Source organism: Psammomys obesus, unplaced genomic scaffold, assembly GCF_907164565.1.
Source record: "Psammomys obesus unplaced genomic scaffold, mPsaObe1.curated_primary_1811, whole genome shotgun sequence".
Classification (NCBI taxonomy): Eukaryota; Metazoa; Chordata; class Mammalia; order Rodentia; family Muridae; genus Psammomys; species Psammomys obesus.
In genome coordinates this window covers 12,742,119-12,755,694 of record NW_026596079.1, presented here as the reverse complement: position 1 = coordinate 12,755,694, position 13,576 = coordinate 12,742,119, and the positions used below count along the sequence as shown (strand labels likewise).

Sequence of the window (13,576 nt, the reverse complement as noted above, 5' to 3'; positions counted from 1 at the left end):
ACAATGAAAGTGGACCTTTCCATGCAGTGACTGTTAACTGTTTTACCCAAAGTATCCTACAGAAGACATGGGAACTTTATCTACTAAATGATGGTATAATGAATGAAATTCAAAAATAACTGAGAAAAATCTCAGGTTATTGAAATTACTGGCACTAAAATTGAAAAAAAAGTTCAGCAGAAAGATGTTTTGCAAGAATGATTATTACAGGACATAGATGCTAAAAAAGTCCTTAACTAGTATGATTTTTTACTAGGGCTGGCATAATCAAAGAAGCTAGCACAGTGAAACTGTTCCCCATGTTTTTATATTTAGAGCTTAAAAATCATTCTCCTAAATAAAACACTTCCAGGCTCATTATTATCAAACAAAATACAAAAACAAAAAATCCATATATTATTATTATTATTATTTTTTTTTTTTTTTAGGATATGTACTTGAATAATCTCCTATACTTATGAATCATTATCTCTTACAATGCTAATCAGACTCTGGCAGTAGCCATTCATAACATGCTTATTTTGCCAAGTAGGTGGTAATTACAAAAAAAATACAGTTTTGTTTTTTTCATTATGTCAGTTTTAAGAAATACTCTTTTATTTTATTTGAAGAGTACAAACAAATCCCCTCAGTAAATTTCAGCTTATTTGAGACAGGATTTACTATGTAACCCAAGTTAGACTCAAACTCCAAGGCATTTTAAAATAACAATATAAATGTTGATGTGATTTTTTAAAGGCAGATTTACACACAAACATTAAAAAAGCATTTTCTTAGTAGAATAAAATTTTAAATGGTTTTAAACCACTATAAGACCAAAATTATTATTCATGTATCTTAAACCTAACAAAGTATGTCATTAGGTATTACAGCTTTTAAAGTTTCACAAAGCATATAGTTTAGAAATATATATATAAACCAAAGTTCAACTTAATTTATTGGTTTAATATTTCTATCATATGTCCATAGTTGCTGGGAGGGATAAAAAAGAACATCAATGAGAAAGGACAGAAAGTGTGCACACCAAATAAAGGGTATGTGAAATGTTGGGGAAAACTCAACTCCTGAATCTTGTAAAAGGGACCTAAGAACTAGAGAAATTCAGTGATTTAGGTTAAACCAGCCATTTCCTTTAACAAACCTGTATCTAAAGCTTTTAAGAATATCTTTAAAATGGAGTACTGAAGCCAGATCACACTTATAGAAAGATCTCAGTAGCACCACTACACAAATGAAAGCCAAATACCACATTCTGGCCCCTTCAAAACCTTTGCAATCAACCAAACTGCCATAGACCTGCCATTCCCTGAACCAAATACTCTTTCCCAGAAAATGATGTTTCTGTTGTTGCTGACTGGCAAACAGAAGCTTCTTCAAAACTATTTCACAAACTTCTAACCTATATTATTAGGATATTTCAAAGGAATGAACATACACTCTTCTCCCCTCTGAACTGGAGACAAGATCTCTCTCTCTCTAGTAGGCAAACCACAAACTTGCAATGCTCCTGTCTCAGCCTCCAGAGTGCTGGGTTTACAGTTTTGTATACCCATACCAAGGATCTTTTTTCTTTTCAGATCAATTATATAGGACCAAAAAAACCCACACTCACTGAAGGAGGATGAGAAAGGAAGGAGGATGTGGTTTTTCATTGTTTTGGAGACCACTGTGAATGCAATGTCTGAACAGGAAATGTTTTACAGACTTCTACATGAAAATAAGCAAGTCTCTCAATCAACAAGCTACAGTAGTAAAAGCAGTTTCCATGAACTTGGTACTAATTAAAATTATAGGTATTTTCATATTACAACTATATGCATCCAAATAGGTAGCAGTGGTTAGCGGTTGTTCTAAAGCAGTGGTTCTCAACCTTCTTAATGCTGTGACCCTTTAAAACTGTTACGGTGAACATCCCCCAACCATAAAATTATTTTTGTTGCTACTTCATAACTGTAATTTCGCTACTGTTATGGATCATAATGTAAATATTTGTATTTTCCGATGGTCTTAGGCAACCCCTTTGAATGGGGTTGCCTGTTCAGCTTCTCCAAAGGAGTCATGACCCACAAGGTGAGAACTGCTGTTCGAAAGCTTACACTCGGGTGGAAGGGCATACCAGCCTATCATAAATCTGCATTCATAATATACATGACAGTATTTCAATTTAACTGGCCGCCTCACACAATCATGAATGAATCATTAGAACCATTACTATGGGCCAGAGATCACAGGCTCCTATACATTAGCAAAGATGTCCTAGGCATGATAACTGGTGACACACAGATCAGAGGAAATAATGACAATTCTGAAAGGTCCTCATGAGCACTATCATATCTATTTTATAATAAATGACTGGTTTTGAAATGTAAGTGTGTTTTCCTTTGTAACTCAGAAGATATAATTTTAAGTATTTAAAAATTTAAATTAGATATTTAAAAATACCTTAAAGTTTAAAAAATAAAAATATTTTAAAAACAATTTTTACTTAAAGACCACAAAGTACACTTATAAAAATAAGATTTTTAAATATCTATAAACTTCTGTAAGATATTGGCAAAATAAATAATAAAAGAATTACAGATATTTATGTACTCAAGACCCTTCAATTTTAGTATTCACTACTTCTAATATTTTTAAGCATTTTAAATTAATCTTTGCTATTTATTTAATTTGTATGTGTTCATGTACACATGTATGTGTGAGTGTGCACCTGGAGGTCACAGAACTTGTTCTGGAACTCCAACTCAGCTTTCAGAGTCATGGCAAGTACTTTCACCTCCTGTGCCATCTCACTAAAACCTTTGGACATTATTTTTAAAGGATTAAAGATAGAATTCTTATTTAAAAGACAGAACTCTTATTTAAGACAATGTATAAAAGTATCTTTCTTTCTAAATCCCAATGGATAGGTATCATATTCTCCTTCCCCTTTTTTCTTTCTCCCCCTTTCTTTATACTATTAAATTTATATATTGAACTTTTATTGCTCAATCCTGCTGAATACAGATAAACAATGGAGAAAGGAATCCAACGAAAACCATATACCTCTCCTTTTCAAAAGTGCTGTCAGTGAAAGTTCTTACTAATTTACATGTTTCCCCATTATTCCCTATTATAAGCAAGAAATTACACAGTATTATCTAAATATACTTCTAGTAATTCAATATAAAAAACTTTTACCTAAATTACATTTTCTTAATGTAGGTTTATATTTATATATCATTTCCCCCAAAGACATATTTACCTTCAGCCAGTGCTGGTGATTCTGTCCTTGTCCTTCTATCTGTTTGAAGAAAAGAAAGGGGAGAGTCTAAAACATCATACTTTCAATTAAATCATTACAAACTAACTCAACTGTAAGTACCCGAGTTTCCCAGACCCATAGAGAACATAATGGCACATGCCTTACCACCCAGTATCAGAAGGGAAGGGAACACAGAGATTCTACCAAGTCCTCAGGCCTACTAACAGCGTACTAACAAACCACTTCAGGTTCAGTTAAAGACTGTGAGACATACACACACACACACATGCAAGCACGTGACTTCTGGGCTCCACATGTATACACACAAATACCTACACAAAAAAGCACATATATTATATATACACACCATATCACACCACACATTCATGAATGCTCTAACACATGTATTTCCTTGGATGAATATAACCACTATAATATGACGGGCCTACTACAAGAAAAGTATATTAAGCCCTACAAGAACACCAACAAATGGTAAAACAGCAAGGATGAAACATTCAAAGACAAACAGTACACCAAAAAGATAATTCAATTCTCAGTGTATAAAAAAGGTTAAAAAAAAGAGAGACAATTGGCAATTTCTCTGTATCCTGATCACGGGTGGGCCAAAGGGACCTATTTCTGTAGTTACCATAGTTGAAGCTCACCTGGTGACAAAGTCTTCAATGCCAGTCTTATTTGAGGTGTTAAAACTCACATTCCATGATAATAGCCCATCATTTACTACTAGCAGATTTGGCAAAAACCAAAAGAAGCCACAAAGTGCTTTTAAGATGGGTTTTTAACCACTTGAAAATGACTATATTATAATTTTGTAACTAAGAATACCTTAAAAAAATATCAGAGACACATTTCATTGTAATGGCTTAGTTCACGCATAAAATTATCTGACTAATGAAACTGTTTTATAATGGAAATTATAATGGAAATTTTTATAATGGAAATTTCTTTTCTTGATAGTTTATTTTATAACTCAGGAGTCCTGAATTTAACAAACACAATTTCCATGTAATACTACTGGGTAGCATCTTAGAGAGATGTAGCACTGTCATCCCAGATGGTAAATGATCTTACGCTTAACACTGTCTTCTACATGCTGAAATGTGTCTCTGATATTTTTTTTAATGAGTCAACAAATATAAGCAAAAAGAGAGCAAATAAAGTCCATTCATCCAAGTCCTCCAGATTAGTTTTTTATTTGCTTGCTTTTTAAGGGCAGGGGTGGGCAAGAGAAGACCTTCTACAGGGGAAACGGGAGAGCTATGCAAAATACTGAGCATTAACTGCTGTCTGGCTATTTCCAACTCCTTACTTTGAAACAGTGTGTTAAAGTTACTGTGGGTAGAAGATTTAAAGGCTGGGCAAGAAACTAACCCTAACAATCATAAGGCCTTCTCGATGCCACTTCACAGCGCAAACAAGAAGGCATATATATACCAAGGACATAGTATTGGGAACAGTATCCTGTTTAGTGATAACTAATTGGGCATCTACTGTAACTATGCCACAAAACAGATAAATCAACTAAAGAAACTGGACCCTTGGGGAAGAAGGCCAAGCCACTCAGGAAAAAGCCTACTGAAGCGTTAGCTAAAAGGAAGGAAGACCAAGAACATGGAGATGTGCCTCTTTCTACTGACTCCTGCTAGCTATCTATTACAGAGATTATGAATAGCACCTAACAGACAGCACAGGGAGTGGGCTACAAAGGATGTCTTACTCCAATGAAATCTCAACCACATTTTCTGTGGCTCACTGACTGCCGTGGGAGTTTGCCTAAGACATGTCCATAAAACTCTAAACCTCCACAGACAGAGAACAGAATGTAAGAGTGTTAATGTAATGGCCAACTTTTGACCAACAGGAGAAGAAAACTGGTAAATTCTCTCTTTGGCTCTTATTTGAAAGTATGGTTTTCTTTTCTTCTCAAAGACTTTCTCAAGAACAAGTCAGTTGCTGACAAAAGTGACCTGCTCAATAAGACATCTTTGAATGGTCTTTCCTTCCCATTTTACTTCCCCCCCTTCCAACTATTTCTTTCTTAACAGTGCCCCACTGAGATACCTGCAACAGTCTGTTTAGCACTATTTCTGAAGTGAAACCAGATTATTTATCTTCTAAATCACCCTACGACACTGAAAAGTCCTCAGTCTCCTTTCTTGATCTCTTCTTCCCTCAACCTCCTAAAATTGTCATGTCCAGGCAACAGTTCTAGGTCCTTTGCTCCCTTCAGGATCTCACTCTGATTCACAACTTTATTGAATAGTTAGATAGCTCAAGCTTTCTTAACAGGCCTCTCTAATTTGGCACTTACACAGTTACCACCTACTCAGTTTCTCCAAGGGATATTTAAACTTTACATGTCCCACACTGAACTCTTCTTTTTACTACTAAAATCTGATCTACTTGAAGTAACCTCCACCTCATGTGACAACTCTGCCTTTCCAGGTTTTCCAGTTAAAAATCTGGGATTCCTCATCCACTTCTCTCTCTACTCTCCATGTTCTACTCTAAAAGCCTCACTCTATTAGTTGTATTATATCTACAAACTCTTCAGGTTCTACATAAGTCATAAAGGTTAGCAAATACAGAGCTAGGAACACTTTAGGTAGAAGTGCTAACTAGGGCAAGCACACAGTTGTATGCTTTATCCAACAGTAAGGCAAACAAAATACTATGTAGACTTCGGTGATCAATCCACTGATTTGAAACTTCTGTTTTAGAACTTCAAACTATCTAAAATTTATTAGAGTATTAACCCTAAATCATTCATTTTCATCTACATATGTGAGTCACTCATGATCCAAGCCCAACATATCACTGTGGTTTATCCACAAAAAAAAAAAAAAAAAAAAGGATGTAAGTACCAAGTTAACACCTTTGGGAATGTATTGCTATGGTCTTCCCTTTATACTACAAAAGAAAATAATGGTTGGCTTTAGGCTATCTAAGAGTTGTATTCAACCCTAGGTTTGCCTATTACAAGTGTGCTCCTTGCCTCACGTGCAGTCTTCCTACAATCACTGTGAAAAGTATCACAAAGGGTGTGATATGGAAGTTGAAGTTCAAGTAGGTAAAGGTAACAGATTTCTTTGGTAGGTATTCTGCTATAGAAAAACAATGGGAAACTGTTTTTGTTTTGTTTTTAAAGTTTGTCATAGATTTGTCAGTCCTGAATAGATAATTTTGTTTTCAGAATCAATTATCAAGTTCTGAGCAGCATTCTGAAGTGCAGGTAGCTGGAAGGCAACTAAAACCGGGGGAAATAAGGTTGACATGAAGACAGTCAAGAGGGAAAAAAATGGATGTCCTTCAGAGCAGAGCTCATCATTTGGTCAAAATGGAATAGTTAATGTTGTTCGTTGGTTGACTGGTTGTTTTTTGTTGTTGTTGTTTTGTTTTGTGTGTGTAGTTTGTTTTTGCTATTAAATATTTCTGATAGGGTAAGAAGATGACTGATACCTAATGGACTTGAGACCTTTAAAAGCACATCCAGAAGCCAACTCATTCTTTACTTGTAAATGTATCCAACTGAGAATTTTTCTAACATATCTTCATTCACCAAGTCATTTGTTCTTTCTAGTTGGAATTATTTATTTTTCTGATAAACACGGATTAGCTTCTGCTTCTTAAATACACTGCCCTTTAGCACTTCACTTTACAAATCCCACATGGCTCAACATTAAAATTGCTGTTGTTAACACTGACCACAGGTAACTAGAACACTGTAGTTTTCAATATGTCTGTAAATTCATACACATGCATTTCTCTTTACTTTGTGTCTGTACCTGTCTTGAATAAATGGAAATAAAAAAAAAAAAGCTTCTTGGGTCAATGTTATTATTATTAATGGAATGAACAGCTTTTTAATTTATCTTTCTTGCAAAAAGAAACTACTTTCCCTAATGACTATTGCAGCAACCCCAAAATAAGTGGTTTGGTTAGCCACTCTAATAAACCAGAGACAAACCAGTACACATGCATAAAACCACAAGGGAAGTTTTAAGTCATTTTATCAAGTTCTTAATAAACCAATACCTAATAAAACACTAGCAATTATATTCACCTTTGGGACAAAACATCAAGTCATAAATAATACTATGTAGAGCAATCCAAGCACCACTTAGTAGCTATAAACCTAGAGGCTTTCCAAGTTAAGTGTTAAAAACCAATTCTTTGCCTCCAGCAAAAGGTAAGACATATAAAAAAAAATAAAAATTAATAAAAAAAAGGTAAGACATAAAAAGCTATGGCTTGAGAGCATTCAGCCACTGTATTAGAGCTATGCAATAACTAGCTACAAAACCTGCTGAACTCAATTGGTTCATGGTTACCTTGATATACAGAGAATCAACTTTTAAAATCATCTTAGAAACAGAAAGAAGCACTTGGATTGATTAATGGGTCACTGACCAAGTTCCAAAATCTGATAATAAATATCATAAAATATCCTATATTTCTTCAAAGAGGAAAAGAATCAAGCTAACTGTGGTGGTTTGGATGAGAATGGCCCCTACTTAGTGAAACTTTTTGGGAAGGATTAGAAGGTGTTACCTTGTTGAAGGAGGTGTATCACTGAGGGTGGACTTTGAGATTTCAAAAGCCTACCCGTTGTCAGTGTAGTCCTCTTTCCTTCTTATTTTCTTTCTCTCTGACTCATGCTTGTGGATCAGACGTAAACTCTTTGATATGGCTCCAAAGCTATGTCTTCCTGCCTGCTGCCTTGTGCCTCACCATGAAGGATACAGACTCTAACCTTCTGAAACTGTGAACCCCAAATTAAATGAGCCCCAAATTAAATGCCTTCTTTTATAAGCTACCTTGGTCTTGGTGTTTCATCACAGCAATAGAAAAGTAAATAAGACACTAACCTATAAAAACAATTAAGAGAAATAGAACAGATGAGAAGGACTTGTGTAGGTTGTAATTTCAGAGAATGAAATTAGAAATGGTTCTACTATGTATAGCTACTAAAAAAAATCAAAATGTATTATGTACTTCAACCAAAACACAAACCACAAGAGACATGATGATGATGAAGACTGTGCTCCCTAGAATCACAGTATGTTTTACTATGAAAGTTAAAATATATAGAAAAATGTACTCTGCGAAACAGCACCATATAGTGCTCTGGCAAATAAGAGAAGAATGTATTTATAGCTACAGGTATGGAAAATAGGTAGCAGATTTTCTGTTGCCTTGTCCAAGGTGAACTTTGAAAAATGGATAGAAGTTAGAAAAGTTGGAAAAGGAGATAGACGTTCACAAATATTCTAGAGAAGGGAGGTATAATGACTGTGCAATAAAATGAAATCTTTAATAAGCAGTATTAAATAATCTCATGAAAAACAACCCCTTTGCAGCCAATATACTGTAGATGGACTACAGCTTTTTTTCAGAACTAAATCTCAAAAATATTGTCTTGTTGATTATTGAAGGAGTAATATATTAAAATTTAAAGGATGATAAAAATTTTATAATAGAAAGCTGTTAGCTGGCATTTAAAGCTAAAGCAAGTGCTGGAGAAATGCTCAGTGGTTAAAAGTGCCTTACTGCTCCTGCAGAGGAGCTGGGTTTGGTTCCCATGAGGCACATGGCAACTCACAACCACCTGTAAGTCCAGCTTCAGGGGCTCCAACACCTCCTTGAACTACAAGGACTCTTACATACATGTGGTACAGGTTAAGTCTGGCATACACACAAAAATAAATTTTACTAAAAATAAAGAATATACAAACGTTTTAATAGTTCTTTAACATTCATAATCAGGAGGAAAACTTACAATAACTTAGAAGAGGTAGGCAAAACATTAAACACACACACAAAATATATACTTCCTAATAAGAAACTAGAAGTACTACAGCATGAGTTAGTGTACGGGGGTTCTAGATGAAGTAGACTAGAGTTGAATTTCACTTATTTAAACTGTTATGTTGTTGAATGTGTGTTTCATTGTTTGTAAAGTGAACACTTGCACTTAAGTTATGTTAGGTTTCCTTTATTTGTAAAATAGCAAACATAATCTCAAGGAATGTGTGATGATTAATGGAAATGAGGTTTTATTTAACATGGTTACAAGTGGTCTTATTTATTATTAAAAATGGAGTAAGACACATATATTTCTCCACTTTGGCATTATATAGCATTAAAAATAACCAAGCTGAAGATACACCAAAGCTCAAATTCCTGAATAAAAATCATGACCTTCAACGGCACATTATGCCATGCTTACTACTATACAATAGCCCAAGAGCCTTATTCCCTCCCTACCCCCCAAAGAGCAAAGGTTACATTTAAGGACTCTTTTTTTTTTTTTTGCTAGAAAAATACAAATACCAAGGTATTGTACAACATAACCACAGGTACTATATGAAAAGATTCAACCTACTGTAGAGCCCAATAACCTGGGATGAAATCTCTTCACAAATGACAAAAACTGCTCATGTTTTAAATGAATACAGCTTTCCTTGTGGTTATTCCAAGGATATAACTATGTAGCATTTATACTGTATTAGGTATTATGCATAATTTACACATTATTTAAACTATAGGGCAATATGTGAACAGATGATTTCCAAATGCTATGCAATTTTATGCAAGAGACGAGCATTTGCAGATTTTGTTAACACCAGGGGTGGCCTTGGAACCAATGAGTATTCAGGGAAAATACACCAACAATTTTAAGTCTCCAGTATATTTTAGTATTTTTAAATTGACAGCATCAAAATACTTGCTGGCTGTGGTAGCACAGACCTGTAATTCCAGCTCCTGGAAGGTTGAGGCAGTAAGACTGCCATGAGTTTGAGGTCAGCCTATACTATAGAGTGAGTTCCAGGCCAGCATGGGCTACAAAATGAGCCAAATCTCAAAATAGCATACAAAATTCTGCCAACTATCAGGGAATCAATATCTAGAATATAAAAAGAACTTCAAGTCAAACACACACACATGCAAACACACACAATCACTGAATTAGCTACAAGAATGCTATTGCCTGGTGTCTTAGTTGGGGTTTCTATTACTGTGATAAACGCCATGGGCAAAACCAAGTTGGGGAGGAAACGGTTTAGTTGGCTTACACTTCCACATTGTAGTTCATCAATGGAGGAAGTCAGGATAGAAATTCAAACAGGGCAGGAACCTGAAGGCAGAAGCTAATACAGAGGCCATGGAGGGGTGCTTCTCATAGGCTTACTCCTCACGGCTGTTTTCTTTAATTTCTTCTTCTTTTTTTTTTTTTTTTTTTTTTTGGTTTCTTGAGACAAGAGCTTCTCTGTAACAGCTCTATCTGTCCTGGATTTGCTCTGTACACCAGGCTGGCTTCAAACTCACAGTGATCTGCCTGCCTCTGCCTCCTGAGTTCTGGGATCAAAGTTGTGTGATACTTCGCCCAGCTCAGTCTGCTTTCTTATAGAACCTAGAGCTACCAACCCAGGTGGCCCTACCCACAATAGGCTGAGTCCTCCATGAATCACTAAGAAAGGAAGGAGTGAGGGGGAGAGGGTGGAGGGAGGGAGGAAAGCAGTTCCATCAATAAATGGCTAATGAACTAGTATAGTTCTCAAAAGAAACACATTTTTGACAACTATATATTTGAAAAAAAAGTTCAATTTTTTTTTTAGTCATCACAAAACGCAAATTAAAACTGTTTTGATAACTAGGAACTATTTTTAGTGTTGAATATCCTTAGCCATCAAGAAAATACAAATTTAAAACTACTCTTCCCCCACACTCTCACTAGCTAACATCAAGAAAACAAAACAATTCCCTAGTAAGAATGTAGGGAAAAAGAAACATGTACTAGACTCAGACAAACAGCACAATTTCTCTATGTAGACACAGAGAGAGGGAGAGAACATGAACACACATGTGCAAACACATCACAGATAAAAATAAAAATAAAAATTACCATTATCCTGAAATATTGATGGTGTAAATTGTTAGTAACAGTTGAAAGGATAACTTTGGGTCTTAATGGTTCTAATTTTTTTTTTTTTTACAATTTTAAGGTTTTTTTTAATTGAAATATAGTACATACTAAACATATAATGAAAGCGGAAATAAAGAATCAAGAAATCTGACAGTACTAGATGGTTCAGTGGTTAAGAGCACTTAACTGCTGTTCCATAGGATGGAAGTTTAGTTCCAAGCACCCACATCATGCTAACTGTAAGAGCAGTTTCAGAGAACTTAATACCGTCCTCTGCAAGCACATGCACTCATGTAGTATAATACAGACACACATAAACAACTAAAAATCTGACAGTATCAAATAGCACCCACCTGAGATTTAAAATGTCACCACAGACATCATGGTACTATTAACACTGCCTATCTTTTGACAATTTTATGCATCCTCTAGAACCAAAGTTACTGATGGTTGTAAGCTGCCATGTGGGTGCTAGAAATAAAACCTGGGTTCTCTGAAAAAGCAGCCTGTGCTCATAACTGCTGAGCATCTCTCTTGCCTTCAATCCATCAATATTTATGCAACATTAGAAATTATCCATTTATTGTAACTTAACCAACCCCTTCCTAATCTTTTTTCAGACAATAGCATTTTTTAAGCCCACAGGTAATTGTTTATGGTCAACAGCTAATTAGGAAATAATTACTAATGTGACTAAGCTTCTTTTCAGGATGAGATTTATGATAATGGATCATTTACTTATTTTTTCTGTACTAAAACTAGTGTTAAAGTGTGAGTTACATAATTTCTTGATGATAATAGCTACTATTCAGATAGAAATGAGGTGATCATTTTTAAAGTGCCTGTCCTCTCCTATGCTAAGCATCTGGGTCCAAATTTTTGGGAAACAGATATTCACAGGTTCTGAAAGTATTATCACAGAGAAAGACCTTTGAGGAAAGGCAGATCCAAGATACACTCTAAGTGAGAACTGTTATAAACAAGCCCACTCCTCAGGAGCTGCAACCATTTGAAAATTAAATAACCAGGGAAGGAAAAAAAAAGCTGTTACTCTTTAAACTATCAAAACGAAGTTTAAGACTTCCAAGGAACAGAGATATGGAACACATATTTTAACAGTGTAAAACCTAATTAACAGTTGATAGTGGTTTTTAGTCTTTTTTCTTCACTATGTTGCCCTGGCTGGCCCTAGAACTTACTGTGTAGACCAGTCTGGCCTGGATCTCAGAGATCTGCCTGCCTCTGCACACATCCTGCCTGACAGTGTTTTATTATTGTTATTACTATCATTATTTTAACAAAGTGTTCCCTCTATGATAAAACTGTTCCTTTTATTTCATAATTCCAACTTACCCATTTGGGTCCATCTCTTTAATCCCCTAATTTATATGCTTTCTCGAGTACATCAATGAAATTACTTCTTATTCTTTAAAAATATTCCTAATCTCCAATTTACTGAATAGATTTCCTATCATCAGGTAGGATAGGTATCAGAAATCCTAAAATCCACTTCTGGCTCTCTTTAAAAATTATTTTGTAGTCTATATGCATATACAATTTTCATATGGATGTGTGCACATATGTACATGGCATCTTCCTCAATACCTAAACACCTCTCTTAATCTTTCTTTTTCTGTATGTTATATTTTATTTACTGTTCGTGTGTACACTTATTCCACAGTGTGTGTGTGTGTGTGTGTGTGTGTGTGTGTGTGTGTGTGGTGGTAGAGAAAGTTTGGGAGAATCAGTTCTCTCTTTTCACTATCTGGGTTATGGGTACTGAATTCAAGTAGTCAGAATTTTGGGGCAACAGTCTTTAGCCTCTACACCATGTTGACACCTCTACACTTTATTTCCAGATTCACTAGGACAGGATCATTAAATCAACCAGTCTAGCTAGCCAAAGAGCTTCAGAGATCTGCCTGTCTCAGCATTGTAAGTACTAGGGCAACAGATGTTTGCCACCAAGATATCTATCTTTTCGCATTTGCATGTATGCTAGGAATCTGAACTCAGGTACTCATGCTTAACATTGCTCCCACTATACCAATTAAGACATCTCTCCAAACTTGCTGGTTCTTCCACAAGGCTTGCAAGGCATTCTTACAATTCACTGGAGTAAGGGCCATTTGCTGGCTACACGCAGAGTAAGAGTTTCGCTTTCCTATCTTCTTATGTAACATATTTCGTATTTTCTAAGTATTCCATAAAAAGTAAGATAATAAAAATCTGTAATCTGAAGTCAGTTGTGGTGGCTCACAATTTTAACCCCGGCACTCAAAGAGGGCAGGTGTTCAGTGGATCTCTCTGAGTTTGAAGCCATCCTGATCTACATATTGAGTGGAGAACAAAAGAGGGGAGGGGAGGGGAGGGGAGGGGAGGGG

General features: G+C 35.4%; 1 protein-coding gene across 4 annotated transcripts in view; it reads right to left on the bottom strand.

The window, feature by feature from the left end:
- Nucleotides 1-13,576, bottom strand: part of Cyrib (CYFIP related Rac1 interactor B) — a 128,171-nt gene that overhangs the window by 37,499 nt on the left and 77,096 nt on the right. For all 4 annotated transcript variants that reach the window (XM_055626408.1, XM_055626407.1, XM_055626412.1 and 1 more), the window contains one exon: nt 3,245-3,283. The gene's annotated coding sequence lies outside the window, so the exon portion shown is untranslated. The remainder of the gene's footprint in view (nt 1-3,244; nt 3,284-13,576) is intronic.